The 14,800-nt window shown below is 37.7% G+C and overlaps 2 long non-coding RNA genes across 5 annotated transcripts in view; both read left to right on the top strand.

Moving 5' to 3' along the window:
• Positions 1 to 14,800, top strand: part of LOC112031948 (uncharacterized) — a 33,839-nt gene extending 19,039 nt beyond the window's left edge. Inside the window, exons 1-5 of one of the 4 annotated variants that reach the window (XR_010624168.1) lie at positions 5,854 to 6,120; positions 6,243 to 6,408; positions 11,260 to 11,308; positions 11,602 to 11,794; positions 14,122 to 14,800. This is a non-coding gene — a long non-coding RNA (uncharacterized LOC112031948). Of the gene's footprint in view, positions 1 to 5,849; positions 6,121 to 6,242; positions 6,409 to 11,259; positions 11,309 to 11,601; positions 11,831 to 14,121 lie in introns of those variants that run through there. The other 3 variants (XR_010624165.1, XR_010624167.1, XR_010624166.1) reach the window with 3 other exon arrangements.
• Positions 11,842 to 13,991, top strand: LOC112010519 (uncharacterized). Its single transcript, XR_010624164.1, has 2 exons — positions 11,842 to 13,214; positions 13,498 to 13,991. It is a non-coding gene; the product is annotated as an uncharacterized LOC112010519 (long non-coding RNA).

Raw genomic sequence — 14,800 nt, 5'->3', positions numbered from 1 at the left:
TTAGCAAACGCACTCTGTCCCTAAACCGTGTTTTTACGTATGTTTTGAGGCAATTTCTTCGTTTGCAATAGTGAGAATGAGATTCTAGTATATATATTTTTATGTGCTAGAATTTCCCAACTTACTTGATCAATGGTCTATTTTACACTGACCTTATGGGCATATTAGTTGGATACATAAATACAATACTGTCACAAAAAGTGAATTGAATCGATGTTTTGACTTGTGTTTGAAAAACTAAAAAATTGGGCATTGGTGTTTTTAAGAATTTTGATGATAAAAAGAAGAAATGCATTGGATTGATTAAGAAATAGGATGAAATGGATTGCTATTGATCTTATCATTTGTAGGTAAATAATTAATTAGTTTTCTTAAAACTAACTTATTAAACTGTTTTTGGAGGAATAAGCTATTAAACATACGGAAATAACCAGAAATTCTTGATTAAGGCAAATTCGGACAAAGGAAAATAGTTGAAAAAAGAAATACTAAGAACAAGCTTTTGATTTCCTGAAATGCATCTGGAAATGTTAATTAACACTTTGTTGAATTGCCGATGAGCGTGAGAGATTTTGTAGACAAGTTTAATACTTGATTGTCCTTCACAAAAATCTTATAGACAATGAAGAAAACTGTTATGTTACATTTGCAAAATTAGAGATCAAATGGATGTCCATTCTCTTTTTAAAACATGGGAATGTTTTTTTCTTGCCTTATTAGCGGAATCTGCAACTCTGGGAAACAGACCAGAAACATGAGGTTGGTTTTTTTTTTTTCTTAAGGATTAATGTAGATGTTTCCCAAAGCCAAGGGAAACAAATAGGTCGAGGATTACAGAAGTAAATGGGACCCATGTAGAAATTGCTATCTTCCTTCATTTCTCTGTTCATGCCTTCATGCTTCGGACTCTCGGAGACAGACCACAAGGAAGAGGACACGAAGATCTTTCTATTCATTACTTGGACAGCCACTAACCAAAAAGCAATTCATAATTTCATATTTTTCCAAAAAATAAAACCAAAAAAAGAAGAAAAGTAATTCTCATTTTTCATGCCTCTCTCTCTTTGTGTTTCTTTTCTCAATACAATTGTCTGAACATTACTGTCCTCTCCCACACCAAATCGGCTAGCAGTGAATGCAAAACATGCTATGCCAAGATTTAAAAGCATTTTAGGATATTACATATTTACATATTTATCAACATCTTTTATGTTATTAGTTTTACTTGATTGTTATTATTGTTGTTACTGTTAATTCTATGAGAGCGAAATTATGCTCTTATCATAGATGGTGAGGTTCAATTCTTCTATCTTTTCTCAACATAAATTTTAGGCTTAAATGCACTTTTAGTCCCCTATATTTTGACCCGATTTCTATTTTGATCCCTACATTTTATTTTTACCACTTTTACTCCCTAAACCAATTAATGCGTAACATTTAAATCCTTATCGTTACTCAACTAACTAAAAATGTTGACGTGGTTGATGGCACAATAAAATAATAATTAAAAAATCTATTTTAGCATTAAAAAATTGCCATGTCAGAATTTAAATTAAAAAAATTAATTTATTAATTTTAACTAAATGAAAAAATTAAAAACAAAAAATCAAGCCCAATATAGATCAAAACACCACAATCTCGGATCACAACTTTCTGAAACTCTCCTATCTCAATGATGCTTGTGGGTTTCTTTTTCTTTTTTGTTTTCTTCTTTCTTTTTCTTTTTCTTCCCCAGATTGGTCTCTCAATTTCTCCGCCTCCATTCTTTCCTTTTCTTCTTTCTTTCTTCTTCTTTTTCTTCTTTCTCCCTCTATCTTGGTGCTTACCCAAACCCAAACCCATATGCTTCAAGCTCGTCTCTCAAATCAATGGGTCTCTCTCTTTGGCATTTTTTTTTTGGTGGGTTTCTGTGCATATGGTGTTGCCGACTTGCGGTGGTGAGGTGGAGGGCGTGGGTTGTGGGGATCGGTGTGATGGAGGTCTTAGTTTGTGGATCGACGTGGTGGAGGGTGTGGGTTTGTGGTGATCGACGTCTGTGGTGGAGTTTTGGTGATGGCACAGATCAGAGTTTGGGTCAGTCGGTGATGGGCTAGATGATTGTTCGGTGGCTAGATCGGTAATGGTTGGTGGCTGGATTGAAGTTTGGTGGTGGGTTTCAGTGGCTGAGATTGGAGTTTGGTGGTGGGTTTCGGTGATGGCACAAATCGGAGTTTGGTGGTGGGATTTGTTCACAGATTGGAGTTTGGTGATGGGTTTCGTTCTCAGATCGAAGAGGAATGGTGCTTGGACTAGCTAAGTTTTTTTTTTTTTTTTTAATCAGATTTGGGTGGGGNTTTTTTGTGTTTTTTTTTTTTTTTTTTTTTTTTTTTTAATTTTCATTTAGTTAAAATTAACAAATTAATTTTTTTTAATTTAAATTCTGATGTGGCAATTTTTTAATGCTAAAGTAGATTTTTTAATTATTATTTAACCGTACCATCAGCCACGTCAGCATTTTCTGTTAGTTGGGTAACGGTAAGGACTTAAATATCATGCGTTAATTGGTTTAGGGACTAAAAGTGATAAAAAATAAAATGTAAGGACCAAAATAAAAATCATATCAAAATGTAGGGACTAAAAGTGCATTTACGCCTAAACTTTATACATCAGCATAGTAAAAATATTGGCCTAATATCTTAATTGGAAGGCACACTATGTACTTTGTAAATGTTGATGTTAAAAGTATGGTTATTTGGGAGCAATAATTGTTAATAACTTGGCTGGTTGAGGTATATATTGTGATTGAATTTCTCTTGGTGATCTTTAAAAGTTAAAACCTTGCTGTGCATAGAGACTTCTTTAAATCTTGTCTGATAAGTTAAGGGCTTAGTTTAGAAAATATTTGTAGAATCTTCTTGCTTTGAACTATGTCAATGTTACATTGCACTAATCTTCTCCAACACAAGATATAAACCAAACTGCACTAGTTGTGACTTTGAAAGCTTCCAAGTATTTCGTTGTATCACTTGTGAATTTCACTACACTTTGAATATGCTACATTACCGCATCCTACAAGGTAGAAACAACACGGGCACTCCATCACTCTTAGCTATGTTGTTAAATATGATTCCAAAAAATATTATTGTGATATTTGTGAAGAACAAAACCCAATGCATTGATTCTACTACTATGCAAATTGTAATTATTGGTGCCTACACATTTGACTGTCACCCATGCCCCGTCTATATAAATACCTCTAATCTAACTTTGAGATAGAGGAACACACATGCAGCAACTATGTTAGTACCACGATTTATGTAAGTACCATTACCACCATCAACGTTACTCTCATTATGTAGTTCTTTTTTTTTTCTTTTTCCTTTTTGGGTGTGCTTGTGCTGCTTGTTTTGAAGCAAATACCAGTAAGTGAACAAAGCAAGGTACAAATTCTTGATTGGATCTAGATTTACTAATACCGCGATCCAATTAGTTTCTAACTAAACTTGCAATTCCCAACTTACTCGACCAATGGTCTATTTACGCTGACCTTATGGGCACATTAGTTAATTTAGTTGGATACATATATACAATACTGTCACAAAAAAAGTGCGTGTGGTACTATCAAATTGGTCCGAGATTATATTTGAATGATTGCAACCAAGATAAAATAGGGTGAGTGATGCAAAACATATTTACAGGGAGAACAGTTTGTGTTTGAAAAACTAAAAATTTGGGCATTTTTTTTCTTGTCTATCTTTTGGGTGTGTGTGTCATTCTTTGAAGTAAAATAACATGAAGTGAAAGAAATCTGGATCTTTTCTCCTTTTAGTCTTGTTATTTGGAATATTAATGGAATTCTGGTGTATATTCTATACTTGAATTTCTCAGTATGCTAAGTGCCATCATAATTGTTTAATGCTTTTGTCAAATTTCTGGTGCTCAAGTACTAGGTTCGTATCAAGGTCATAATATTATTTCAGTAACCTATATGATGAGTTATGGGATTAGGATAATATGCTGAATATGATCAATAAGGTATAGCCCAAATAGCACCTCATAAGAGCAAGGTGGGGAGGGGGTGAAGTCAAGAGTTAAGACCCATTGAACTTAAAATAACACAATAATTTTAAAACCCAGAATATCTATGTGTTAACTTACCTATATTTATTTCCTATAAAATAAAATAAAAAAAGATTTGCGTTGCCTATGGAAATACCCATTTTTGTCTCTAGACCATTGTCAAAGGGTCCACTTTTGAACATGTGGCCAAGAAAAATCACTTTTATATATATATATATATATATATCTTTGTTGCTTATGGAAATACCCATTTTTGTCTCCTTGACAATTATCTAAGGGTTAACCTTTGAACATGTGGCCAAGAAAATTGACTCCAGATATTTCGGTAAGATATTTCCAAATTTAATAAATATGGTCTTAAGCTACATTTGCATAGAGAATTAACCATAAACAAATATGAAAGCAAGCTTACCTAGACTCTTTTCTATTGAATTAGCGGTAGTTTTAACACTATATTGTTAAACGAAGGTCGGAACGATGAGTTTTTATTTAAAACTTAACTCTTCAAATTATAACACTTTATTAACACTATTATTGCATCAATACACACACGGCACTGTTACAACTACACACACTATTCTCCAATGCACCAACACACGCTTAACACCATACACTTTACCCCTAGACACCTAGCTACTAACCCTTGACTTTATTTTCTTCACATCACCTGCTGCACTTCACGTCACACACTACTTCACCTTATTCCACACGTCTCACACACCTTTCACTAGTCTCACACTCTACCTAACAAGTCTCACACACCTTTCACTAGTCTCACACTCTACCGAACAAGTCTCTCGCACCTCATACATCACAGGTAGGAACCAAAGTTGTTAAGTAACCGACACTGAAGCTTCTAGCTTCATCTAATTTCTGCCACAATAAAAAATAATTTCTGCCACAATAGAGTTCTAGGCTTTATTTTATTATTATTTTAATATCCAGCCCATGACAGCCTTTAGACTTTTACAACAATTTGTGGCTGAGTTTTACGTCTACGTAGGAGTCTCTAGAAATATCTCAGAGAAATTTGAAAACAGCATCATGGAAATATGTTCGGAATGCAAGAGAATTTTTTAGAGAATGAGAGAGGGAGGATGTGCTTGACTATAACATTTACTTGGTATCAACTTGAAATTTTTGTGTAAAAATGAAATTTGAATTTTAATCTAAACCTCAACTTCTTGTTTTATTTGTTAATAATTTAATATGAAAATGTTGCAACAAGTAAAACATAGGCATAATCCTTTCGATTCTAAGGAAAACTCTACATAGAAGCCAGGATGTTTGTAGGAACAATTTAAAATAAGTAGAAAAAATAAATATATATAATATACTTGCCAAAAAAGAAAATTATATACATAATTATACATATTTTGTCTACTTAAATAAAATATTGAACATCATGATGCAAGAAATACAACAAAATGACACAATAATTTTATAACATTCTTAATTTAGCATATTGACTCACTTATAGGTCCATCACAATCTTTAATTTTTTAAAAATAATTTAACTAACTTAAAATTTTTAGTATACTAATTTAAGAATGTTGTAAAATTATTTTGTCATTTATTGTATCCAAACATTAATTACAAAAATAGCTTTGAGCTACCAAACATAATCCTTCAACAAAAATTAAAAGCCCAAATAACAGCAATAAAAATTGGCACAAATAACTGCAAACGTAACCCAAACAAGCAACAATATTAAGCCAAAGTCTAGAGGAGACTAGTATTCCCCAAAAAAAAAAAAAAAAAAAGACTAGAAGATCTATGGTCTCTAAACAGGCAAAGAAAAATCCAAAATTGAACTAACTAATTTTCTAGTCAAAAGGATTAAAGAAGTGTGTATAGCTGTATAAGTATAGTCGTATTGTTGACCCAAAAAAGAAGGAAGAAAAAAGCTACCACTACCACCCCTCCCAGTCCACACAATAAACAAACCGAAAGGCAAGTTTCATGTCTCTCCACAAAAAGTGTCTGAACCTTTTAGGCTCTAGCAGCAGAGATTATTGAAGACTTTGCTGCCCATCTGACTCTCAGATAATCCATATCAAGGTATGAGTCCATCTCCAACAATTTTTCTCTACATTTGGTTAATCTATAAATTCCTTTTCTTTTTTCCTAAACAAGTTAGGATGTTTTTTTTGTTTTTTTTTTTTTGTTTTCACGTTGTAAAGATGGAAAATCAACATGTTTGCAACAATGAGCATTCTTTGGTATTCAATGAAGACGAGAGAAGAGGAATTCTTTGTTGGGCATGCAGGGAACCAGTATTGGGTCCTAGTTACAGTTGCATAAAATGCAACAAGTTTCACCATCATAAATCGTGTGCAGAACTACCTCGTGAGTTGCAACATCCTTTGCATCCAAAACATTCTCTTATTCTCTTTGCGGAATGGAAACGTGTTTGCGACAAAGAGTATAGCAAATGCGAAGTCTGCAAAGAATTTCTTGAGGAATACACTTACGGTTGTTCCCACTGCAACTTTAACCTTCACAGCAAATGCGCTACTTTACCGCTCACCATAGAAACTGAAGTCCATGACCACCCGTTAACACGCATGTGGAAGTCAATAAAGTTCACTTGTGACCTTTGTGGCAAATCCCCCCCCCCCCCCCCCAAATCAGTAGGCAAATTGTCTTGAGGAGGTTGTCAAAAGGCTCAACCAAAACCTAGGGACCTTGTCTCGGAGGGGCTACTTCAGGGAACCCTTCCACGGTAGGGGAAATCGGAGGGACAGTGAGTGTGGCTGGGGAGTCAGTAGGAAGCCTCACCACATCTTGGGGCACTTCTTGACCCTCGGTTCTAGCCCCCTCCAACGCTCTATGGGGCTCAGCCTCCTCAAAAGGTCTGTCAGCTGATGGTGTGTCCTCAGCGATTTTGATCTGACTTTCACTTGCCGCTGGCAATGCAGACCCCTCCTCGGAAGTACTAGGGACAACCTCACGAATCGCGGAGGGGTAATATACTCTCTCTGCCCTCCTAAGGTCAGACGAGGCATCAACCCCCGCTTGGCTGAGGGCTTCATGCCAGGTCTCAAAACAGAAGCGCCTGCAAACTGCAGGAACTTGAGCTTTAAGGGCGGCTTCGGTCTTAGCCACCCCCTTGGCAAAGGCCTCCTCTTCCACCTGTTCTACGGAGCGCTCAGCGTCTATTCTCGCAAACACCGTCTCGTCTTTGGCTCTCACAGCCTCGTCCCTAGCATACTCGGCAATACCCTTCGCGCTGACTGCCTCGGCCAACTTTTTCTTCATGTCGGCGACGCCCTCTTTGACAATTCGTAGGTGGCCCTCGACATCCTGCAAGCGCTTTGTTTGATCCTCAGACTGCTTCGTAGCCGCGGCTAGGTCAGAGGCTGCATTATCTCTAGCCTTTGTCATCTCCTCCAGATTTTCGATCGCCTTTTTTAGATCTGCCTCAGACCTCTTAAGGGTACTTGCAGCTTTCAAGAACTTGTCACGCTCCTGCACTAAAGCGTTACTCTGGCCGTCGACCTCCTCATCCAGCCTGAAAATGGCCTGGACAGCTTGCCAACAAAAACAAGTACGCCGTAAAGAGAAGGAAAGGTGCTAAGCAATAAAATTCAAATAGAATAAACAAGTACCAGGGGACCCACCATGCCTAGATATCTCTTAAGGTTAACGGCAACCTCTGGCCCACTCATGCTCCCAAGCTCGGTCATGTCGGCGGGAAGGAGAAGAGACTTCTCCAGGGTGTCGGCTACGAGAGCCCCCTCGCCTCCTCGGGATTCTCGGATCGTTGCGTCATCCATCAAGGGTTGACCATAGAGCATGGTAGCGGGCAGCCAGACCTAGGCCTCGAACTGCTGGATGATCTCCTTTCCTTTACGTTGACCACTGAGCCTCAATTGTTTAGAAGGTCGGTGGATTCCACCTTCCTCTGGCGAAGAATGGGATTTGCCCCCATCCATTGGGTCCTTGCCCTTAGTAGATCTCTTCCTTTTTGGGTCGAAGGATTCTGACTGAGGGTCTGAAATTGGGGGGATAGAGGATGACCTGGTATGCACAGACAAAGGCTAGGGCAGAGGTGATGGAGGCTTGGGCTGTGACTCTCTTGGCACACCCTTCTTGGAGTTGCCCTCAAGCAGGTCAAGAAGGCTGGTTTGGGGCTATCTCTTTAAACCCATCTCGGCCTGAGTATCAACCCTTGGGGACTGAAGATCGGCTTCGGACAAATGGGGATCCCCCAAATCACCAGAGGGATCCTCGGACTGATCAGCTAGGTTAAACACACTAAATTTGTCCTCAGACGAGCTCAGTTCGACCACCTCCCCTGCCTTCTCAGGGTTCCCTTCCTCGGTTTCTGTTGCTTTATGGGATAAGGAGAACCTGCCAACGGAATGCCTTCCGGAATAGAAGATCCTTCGAAAAATGCAAAACCGTCCTCTACCACAGTGATTTGCCTAAGCCGAGGATCACGAGCCCTAATAACATGCTTTGGGACCGAGAACGACTTCTGGGCTGGGTCGCATCCGAGGATCTGGTGGGCGGCTCTGACCTGGTTATCAACCTCGTTCAGAAAAAGTTCTGCCCTAAGAACGGCTTCCAAATCCTCCTTGTTGACCAGGTGAAAATGACGCGCGAAGGCGTGCGGATCTGCAGAAAAAGAAGCAAAACTCCTGTGATCAATCAACCAAAGCAGATATGCAACAAAGAAAAAATACAAGAATCCAGACCGCCTCCTACTTCGAGTACCCTACCTGGCTCTCCCTCTATTGTCGGGCAGTAGAGACCGTCGTGCCATTCCCCCAACACAATGAGGAAATCTTGAGTCAACCCCTTATTAGAATCGGGAAGGCACTGGATAAGTCGGACCCTATCGTCCCTCGTCTTCATATAGTACGTCTTACCCCTCAGGTGCTGAAGGTTGTAGCACCAGTTTACGTCATGATGAGTTAATCTCAACCCCATTTTCTCATTCAGGGCGTCTACGCACCCTTGTATCCTAAATACATTAACGGCACACTGGGTAGGTACCAGCCGAAAATGCCTAAGGTAACTGCTCGTCACTGGCCTCATAGGGATTCTCATCCCTCCCTCTATGAAGGCGACTATGGAGATCACAACTTCACTCTCGTTTCTCTTAATATACCACTCCTTTCCTTACAATACCTCAAGCTCACATTACTGGGTATCCCATAATCGGCAATGAATTTCTTCATCATCTCGTCGGACTCAACCAACTTCTTAAATTTACCCATTCATAGCAACTACAAAAGGATCCGAAAGAAGGAAAGAAAGAGTAGAATCAAAGAAAATTTTGTGCTACTAAGAGAAGAAGACTTACAGAAATGTGGAGATCCTCCTCGGGTAGTGTGGAAGTTGAACCAGATTCAAAGTATATGCACAAAAGTTCGTGAGTGCGCAAATAAGGAAGCCAAGCGGTTCAAACAAGTATTTATATCCCCAATTTAAGTTTACCAAGCGTAACCTCCCGCCCATAAAAGCAGAAAGTCCCCACTGAACGATTACCATCACACCGTTGGAAGTGGGAAACGTGGAGCCGCCAAAATTTAATGCGGGCGCACACTAAGTCTTGAAACGCTAAAAACGTACATTGGGCAAGCGAAAAGTCACCAGCACTGATGTGGACCGAGGTGGGGTGAGTCGTGCAGAGGGCCCGGGGATATCAAAACCCTCATCCCCGTCCGAGGGAACGGGCAGCAGGATTTTGAGGGGCTATTGTGGGGCCCGTGGGCTTGGTGACCTCGGCCCATTTTGCATTTGGCCCAAGGCCCACGCTGAGGAAAGAGGATCATCCGAGAATGGTGTATGAAGGCTTATACTTTTTTTAGATCCACGCCGAGGACATCCCTGTCCTCGGCGGACCGAGACTAATTCCAGGTGGGGGAACGGGCCTAGGGCAGGTTGTCACCTCCACACTAAATGCGCTCACCTAACCCCCTGGCCGCATTAATGGGGATGTAACCCCTGGACAGGGCAACATTGGTCATTGTGAACCACTCGAGTACTGATAAGGCTTCTGATGGGACGGACGGTCAGAGGGAAGGCAAGTAGATGATCAACAAATGGAAGAAAGAGATAGGAGGAAGAGGACTATATAAGAAGAGCGAGCAAAGCAGTTAAGAGAGGGGGAAAAGAAAGGGAGAAGGACCCTCCTCGGATTAGCGCCGAGGAGCTACCCTTAGGAATAAGTTGGGTTCCTCCCCCTTCAATGGTGAGAAGTTCCCTGTGTACTGTTGTCAGTCTGTTAGGGCCTAATTCTTCATCCCACTCTCTAAAAATGTATTGTTAGGGCCTTTCTAAATCGAGTCCCTACAACATTGTTTCTCTAGTTTGTTTTGGAATATGAGAGACACTAAATGCATATTGATATGAAAATTATTAGAAATTTCCTGTTACAACCAAGCAGACAACCAAAACAAGACAGGTGTTGTCTATGGATGTTTGAAACATTTTTTCAGTGAATAGTGTCAGTGTGGTAATTCATTAAGTGATCAATTATACAATGGAGAATTGTTTGGTTGAAAATGGGTTGCATGTATAAGAATAATGCGTATGTAGATTGTGCAGCTCATTCATGACAGTTTTGCATTTAGTTTTGCATTTGAGAGAAAAAGAGGAATTATAAGAACAATGGTAAGGGTGTCTTGGTAACAAAAATTGACCAATGCACTGGGTGAACTGCTAAAGACATGTTTAAAGTTTAGGTGTGAACATGGATGGACTTACTGGTTAGAAATTTTATCTTTAATTGGCGAGCAGAAGGGAAACAAAGTGTGTTAACTAAGTTTGGCCTGGAAAAACAAAATATTGAAATGACCGAGGATTCATCAAATATTGTGAAGGCATTTTCCCTTTCTTAAATCCTTATATGAGGGGATATCAGTTTCAGGACAATTTTCCATTTCAAATTTACTTGAGATGCTTGATCTTTGTAATTATCATCAATGGTTATTAGTATATCTCTTGTATACTTCCCATGTACATGGGTTGCATGCGCCTGCTCTTTAATGAATCATTTACTATTTTAAAAAAAGGGTTTTGAAAGGGAAAATCACATGATGATGGAACTTCTTTTTGCCTCCCCCCCACCCAATGATGAGAAAAAAGATATTCCAAGGGCCTTCATTGCTTCTTGTGTTTTTTGCTTTTAAGAATGTGTTTTCATCCTATTTTATTCTAAGGTACTTAACCGCTGTACTATTACAGGTATAGGAACACTGGCATATAGGATGAGGTGGCTGTGTCAATAACTGGGGTGAGTTGTATTCCAAATGCATAAGTTCCTTAAATAACAATAGATATGTGATTAACTATTATGCTCTAGTGCAATCGTTAGTAGTACCCTCATAACCTGTGGAGCTTAAGAAAATTGAAACGTATATTTCCCCTTCTTTCATCTAGTTCTTTATAACATTTATTCTTGGTCATGCAATTCTTTCTGACTTAGAATTTTAATATTTTAATGGTGTTTTAATTCTTTCAGGAGAATTATTCTTTTCTTATTGTAATTATATTATTCAGATACTAATGCATTACTATTTGATGCAGCAAATGAAAATGATTGATCCCCACTTGGTTTCATTATTTTTTTGGCAACAAAAAGGGTATATTTGCATGCTACAATGGGGTTAGAAAATAGAAATTCCAGAGTAACAAAGGGAAGCATTTATTAGTTGAACATCTTCAGACTCAACATGTGTCAATCCCTGCTGGATTGCAAGTGCAATATACATTTCCTGAGGTCAGTGATAGCATGCATTCTTATGTTACTTTGTGGAGAATAAATCAGCACCTGCAAAAGGGATGTTTCGGAGGCATTCTCTCTATGTAACTGATATTCTGCATCCTGATGGTTAAAACTTGTCTGTTATCATTAGGTTTATAACTACATCCTAAACCTATTCAATCTATATATTATTTTATTTTGAAAATTACATTTATAATTTTGGATCCCATGCAAATTGAATGATTGAGTAAAGAAATAAATTTTGACATTCTTGGAAAATTTGCAATCTAGCAATAATTTGTTTTCATGGTAGATTGGAATAGATGTTGCCACACAAAAGGTCTAGGGTTGGGATTGAATTGATCCTATAAGTGACCATGTTTGTTACCTTTGGATATATTATTATTAATTAATTTTTTTCCGTAATGACATTGTTTACTCTAGTTTCTTTTGGAATATGAGAGACACTAGATGCATATTAATAAGAAAATTATTAGAAATTTCCTGTTACAACCAAGCAGACAACCAAAACAAGACAGGTAACTGTCTATGGATGTTTGAAACATTTTTTCAGTGAATAGTGTCAGTGTGGTAATTCATTAAGTGATCAATTATACAGTGGAGAATTGTTTGGTTGAAAATGGGTTGCATGTATAAGAATAATGCGTATGTAGTTTGTGTAGCTCATTCATGGCAGTTCTGCATTTGAGAGAAAAAGAGGAATTATAAGAACAATGGTAAGGGTGTCTTGGTAACAAAAACTGACCAATGCACTAGGTGAACTACTAAAGGCATGTTTAAAGTTTAGGTGTGAACATGGATGGACTTACTGGTCAGAAATTTTATCTTTAATTGGCGAGCAGAAAGGAAACAAAGTGTGTTAACTAAGTTTGGCCTGGAAAAACAAAATATTGAAATGACTGAGGATTCATCAAATATTGCGAAGGTATTTTCCCTTTCTTAGATCCTTATATGAGGGATATCAGCTTCAGGACAATTTTCCATTTCAAATTTACTTGAGATACTTGATCTTTGTAATTATCATCCATGGTTATTAGTATATCTCTTGTATACTTCCCATGTACATGGGTTGCATGCCCCTGCTCTTTAATGAATCATTTACTATTTTTTTTTAAAAAGGTCTTGAAAGGGAAAATCACGTGATGATGGAACTTCTTTTTGCATCCCCCCCACCCAATGATGAGAAAAAAGAAATTCCAAGGGCCTTCGTTGCTTGTTGTGTTTTTTGCTTCTAAGAATGTGTTTTCATCCTATTTTATTCTATCCATATGGTCTCCTTCCAGTTGAATGGAGCCATATATTTATAGAACATATCAAAGCAAAATTAATCTGTTTCTAAGGTACTTGACCTCTGTACTATTACAGGGTTAGGAACACTGGCATATAGGATGAGGTGGCTGTGTCAATAACTGGGGTGAGTTTTATTCCAAATGCATGAGTTCCTTAAATATGTGATTAACTATTATGCTCTAGTGCAATTGTTAGTAGTACCCTCATAACCTGTAGAGCTTAAGAAAATTGAAACATATATTTCCCCTTCTTTCATCTAGTTCTTTATAACATTTATTCTTGGTCATGCAATTCTTTCTGACTTAGAATTTTAATATTTTAATGGTGTTTTAATTCTTTCAGGAAAATTATTCTTTTCTTATTGTAATTATATTATTCAGATACTAATGCATTACTATTTGATGCAGCAAATGAAAATGATTGATCCCCACTTGGTTTCATTACTTTTTTGGCAACAACAAAAGGGTATATTTGCATGCTACAATGGAGTTAGAAAATAGAAATTCCAGAGTAACAAAGGGAAGCATTTATTAGTTGAATATCTTCAGACTCAACATGTGTCAATCCCTGCTGGATTGCAAGTGTAATATACATTTCCTGAGGTCAGTGATAACATGCATTCTTATGTTACTTTGTGGAGAATAGTCTTCTTTCAGCTTGCCTCGTTGTTAAGCCATTTAAAAGGTTATGATACTCTTGTTTCAATAAGAAGTTAACAACCATTCAGTGTAAATTTCTTTTATTCATAGTATCTTGAAACACATTTCTGATTTTATGCCCCATTGGATTGCCCCCACATGGAAAATCAAAAAACATGATTAGATTGGCTGGGAATTTTGTTTAAGAACTAAGCTATATGAGCTATCTATATTAATATACCCTGGTTCTTTTGGTGATAAAACATTCCTCATACTTCGGACACTTGATTGTTTTATCCTCTCTTTTTACCATAATTCTTGTATTTTTTGTAAGGGTTGCATTTGTTTCCACTCATTGAATATGATCTTAGATCTTATCTGTTTGATGTATAGGGTTTACTGTAGTGATAGTGGTCAGCTATAGGATTGCTTCAAAGAGTAACTATTGTTGGCCTCAGCAGTTTTCCTTGTTGGTCCGTATGTACTGGCCATGACACATCTTCCACTTATTCGGTAAAATTAAGTTAGATTTTCCTTCTTCTTTTTTTTCCTGTCAATATCTTACTAAAGCATATCATGATATTGTAGATTTAGGTAATGAACTTCCTTCTCTAATCATTTCATTGATATTGTATATTACTATTTAAGGAGAGGTGAAATCATATGAAACAGCCACCCTCCCCCAAGTTAAAAAACTGCATATTGGGCTGGAGAATAGAAGGAATATAGCCTCCATTACTAATTCGTGCCTTGAATTATCCAAAATGGTAATCTAGAGATGTGTACTTTTAGATTACTAAGCATTTGGAGCATCTGAATACTATGGATTATAATATGTTGCATTAATCTAGTTTTAGGCTCTCAATGTACTGTAGGTGATAAAGGTATGATTTGCAGCTTTTCTTCTACAAGCCTGACTTATGGTGGACGAACAGTATAGGAAACAATCCTTGTATAATGATCTATTTAACTTGAATGACGCATTTTTCCCTTGTAAGAGCAATTTGAGAGTGAAGTCATGAGTTTAAAACCTAGGATATCCATATGTTATCTTACCAATATATATATATAT

Source organism: Quercus suber, unplaced genomic scaffold (assembly GCF_002906115.3).
Source record: "Quercus suber isolate HL8 unplaced genomic scaffold, Cork oak 2.0 scaffold_412, whole genome shotgun sequence".
Classification (NCBI taxonomy): domain Eukaryota; kingdom Viridiplantae; phylum Streptophyta; class Magnoliopsida; order Fagales; family Fagaceae; genus Quercus; species Quercus suber.
Note: the sequence above shows the minus strand (reverse complement) of the source record. Positions and strands in the feature narration are given on the sequence as shown.